Source organism: Octodon degus, unplaced genomic scaffold (assembly GCF_000260255.1).
Source record: "Octodon degus isolate 3935 unplaced genomic scaffold, OctDeg1.0 scaffold00162, whole genome shotgun sequence".
In the NCBI taxonomy this organism is placed as follows: domain Eukaryota; kingdom Metazoa; phylum Chordata; class Mammalia; order Rodentia; family Octodontidae; genus Octodon; species Octodon degus.
In genome coordinates, this window is record NW_004524738.1 from 5,507,603 (window position 1) to 5,512,049 (window position 4,447).

Sequence of the window (4,447 nt, forward strand, 5' to 3'; positions counted from 1 at the left end):
AGAAATCGTTTTTAAGGTTTTGGGGAAATTTTAGGTGACTTTCTATGTACTGCTTGCCATAATTGTATTTAATATTAAGCCAGTAGAAAGAATGTTGTCTAAATTTTTTAGATTTGAAATACACTCTAGCTGGATTGCATTTGAATCAAGGACAGCCTTTTGCAAAGCAAATGTAATACACCTTAAACCAAGCCATTTGCATTATGAGAGTATTAAAATTCAGCTCTGTGTCAATATCTTTGGCAGAAAACTTGAGCATAGTAGAGCTAGTAAGACCATTTGTACAAAGACTTTAGAGCACTTCTGTACATTTTTATTAAGTAGAAGAAAAGGGAGGTACCTTGAATAAAAGTAAAAAATAATTGAAGATGAGAAAATGATATTTGTCAGAATGAAATAAGTAGGGAATAAAATCAATGCGTACAAATTTGCACAGCCTTTCTGAATAGGAGCAGAAGTATTCATTGACGTTGTTTGGGGACTTTTCAGAGTTTCAATTAATTCCTCTCAGAAATATTACAAATCAGTGCATCCACTTAGTCGCAGTGTAAGTCTGAGAGCTTAAAGCTAGATTCCTGAACTTGGACAAGCACTAACTCTGAATCTTGTGGAGGATATATAAATGATGAGCCTAAAGAACTTTGTATAGCTGAAAGTAAAGTACTGATAAAACAAAACTACAGGACATTAAAAAGAGATAGTAAACAGAGAAAGCCTCAATGATCAAATGTTGAACACATTTAGCAAAAAAACAAGTAACATGATATCAGATTATAGACCAAAATACAAAATAAATGTCTGCAAGTTATTCATTTGAGGTTACATTTATATACATAAAAGTGAGGAAAGGGAGTAAATGTGTATGCAGGAACCCAAATGATTATGTAGATATTGTGCCCTCACAGAAGGGGGACAATGGCGTCAGTCTGGAAACATGGAATGGAGACATCAATTCAAAGAGTACATCAGTGAAGGGAGAAGAGAAGCTTTACAGGAGTGAAAACAGCCTCACTGTTTCCTCCAGGTGACCGATGTCAACACCAGCAGCTTGATTGGTAGCATGTACCTTTCAAATGGTCTACTGATTGTGGATTTCTTCCATAGTTTCATCGACACTCCTTAGTCATCAGAACTATCAGACAAATTCCACCAGAGTATCCTGTGAAATCCTGAGCCATACTCATCAAGGTGGTCAAGGTATAATCAAAGCCAGGCAGAATCCGTGACTCATAGACTACAGGAGGAGCCTAAGGGGCATGACAGTTAAATGTAAGATGTTACCATGGATTGATTTGGACACAGGAAAATTACATTTGATCATAGATTCTATTCTATAACATTAAAGATCATAATGCATAAATATGAATTCACTTTCCAAATATTTCACAGGAAAGAAAAGTATTTATAGTGAGGAAACCTATGTGTTTTGCACTGTGGTGTAGAGAAATTATGTATTATCTTTGCAAATTTTATTTGAAACTTAGACTATTTAAAAAACAGACTCACTTAAATATATGCAAAAGAACTTTAACCGTTAGACTTGCCACTTGTTTATTTTTAGAAAAAAACCACAATTGTTACTTTTCATACTAAGGAAAAGTTCTAAATTATTCAGAATTCCCCAGACTCTACAGTATGCCTTATTCTTCGTTAAAAAGAATACTAAAAGTTAGAATAATAGACATTTTCCTTACAGCATATGGAAATTAGATTTTCTAAAAGTATTGTTGGAGAGAAGTCAAGAATAAGGAGTTTAGCTCTACTATGTACTTAGAATGCAATTTCCGGGCAGGGGCAATAGCTCAGTAGCAATATCACCTGCCTGACAAGCGCAAGGTCCCGAGTTTGATACCTGAGGCTAAAATAAATAAATAAATAAATAAATAAACACACCCTCTTTTTATATAAAAAGGTATGAATAATAAATAAAATTGCATAAAATCTGTGGTTGATTGATTGTAAAATGATGAAGCTAAATAATATCTCTATCTCTTTAAATATTACCTATTTTGTGTGGTTCCTAGTTAGGATTTCACCACAGTGACACTCAAACATATAATTTGTAATTAGTAACCACAATCACCTTGATATGTTGTAATTTCCAGATCCTTTGTATTGTTTCACCAACATACCCTATAATGCCCACCATGCTTCTAGGAGTTCAACTTTTCTTTGGTTTCCATATACAAATATTGCAATATTTCACTTTCTTTGCTTGACTTATTTCACTAATCACTAATTTTTCAGATAAATTCACAAAGAGTGTTAGAGCCATGATCTCCGGCCAGCGGCTTGTGTTCTTGCCACAACCAGGTGCCTACTGGAAGAGCACCTAAGACTGTCTAAGTTCTCCCAACAGAGATTCTGGTCAGCATCTCTGAATTCCTCAGGTCTTGGTACTCTAACCACTGGCTTCTTCTCAGAAGCTCTTGTCTTTTGCCTTTTGCTACCTGTAATGTTAACATAATGTACAATACTTTATTGCACTGAACTTCTGGAATATTTCATGATTTTTCAAACTTACTCTACTACGAAATCCTAGATCTTGCCAAAACTATAAATAATGTACTACTAAATACATACAAAAAGTACATAACATAGATGTATATTCTACAAGACTGGCTGTTTCCTCTTGTCACTCTTCTTCTCACATCTTAGTTGCAGTGCTGTTGATTAAGATAATGAGAACTGATGCAGTTGGACTCATTTTACTGTTAGGAGAAATTCATAACAGGGACATAAATTACCCGTCAAATATTGCTCAGTGAATTAAAAAGAGAAGGGGTTTTACAAATCATTTATGTGGAAGACCTTTCACTGAATCAGGCGTCATTTCAGATCTTGACACACAAAGGACCTGTGTGGTCAAGAGATGGATTGGTTCCTTTGTTTTTTTAATTAATTAACTAATTAATTAATTATTTTATTTATTTTGTTGAGAAACAAATAGCAATGAGATAGTTTCAAAATTGATTAGTAGGACAGTTTCAATAATTAATATATTGCATATTGTTATCTTCGTAGTGGGTATTCATACTATAAGATGCAGACATGATATCCTGTCCAAACACTATTAGTACAAATCTTTCTTCTCATTAAATTCAGATATTAGCTGTATATCTATCCTAACTATTTTGTATATACAGATACAAAATGGTCCTTAATTTGTATCCCCCTCTTTTTTTTTTTTAGTTATGTCCGAGATGGGTATTCCATTACCATTTAAATATTGTAGGTGCATGAATTCAGAAAAAAAAAAATCCAATAAACTCAAGTAGTCTATAATAGTAGTGGGTTCTCTGTAGGACTGACAATGTCAGAAGTTGTTGACTTGAGCCTTTTACAGCTCTGCATATTAATATGGTTTTACTTTTTATACCTCGTTTTTACATTTTTGTGCTGGACAGTTAAGAGTAAGATAAAGCAAGACCTATATAACAAGAAATGTAACTTTTGTATCTGACAAAGTCAGTCAAATCCCCTCAAGATTTACCCTGAAACCCTGTATGTACTGCAGTTTGTAGATCTTTTGTCAGTGTCAGCCATGTGGACCAGTCATGGCCATTGCTTGACCAATTTGCTCTCTGTGAAAGCCCGAGAGAATGTTTTCGCTCCGTGTGACTCTGCTTAGGCACGTTCTACATCATCCTTTCTCATTCATAATGTACCCTCAATCCTTTTAGCTGTCATACTCCATTCCTTAAATCTAAAGGGGGCTGTCCCACAATATTCCTTTTCCTATTTCTTGCCTTCATTCACCACTCCCTTCTTTTTGAACAATCATCTACCTGAGAGACAGCATAGCAGCAACTGGCATGTCATGACAAGCAGCCCATATTCAGAAGACCAGAATGACAGGCACTTCAAGTATGAAACTACTATTACAGATTACCATCTTCAGTGCAGTTGCTTAGTTCACAGGTATCAATATATACATAGTTAGAGTGAGAATCTTTCCAATTAACTGCTAGATTCAAAAATCTTCTTTAGATTCTCAGGATCATTGTCTTGCCCATCTTCTACATATAATTGTATGGCTTGACATATTCATGTTTCCTAGCTCGTCTCTTTTCCCTCTCTTGATTAGTTAGTCCTCAAGATCCTGCTTTCCTTTTACTTGTATTATAACTTTCTAATTTTATTTCTTCTTTTGAGTTCATATACTAGGGAAACTATATGATATTTACACATGTGTGTCTGGTTTATTTCATTTATGAGTATATGTTCAAGTGGCATCCACTTCAATATGAAGGCTTAGAGTTTATCATTCTTTAGGCTATATATGGTTAGATTTTTGGACTTATGTGTAAACATAAGAAGTATATAATTCTTTATGCCTATTTTTAAAAATATATTCTAATTTTAAATGTTTTTTCATCATATTCTATAGGGACTTAAAGTTCAACATATCAATACTTGATGAAAAATACCTGTTCCATGTTATGCC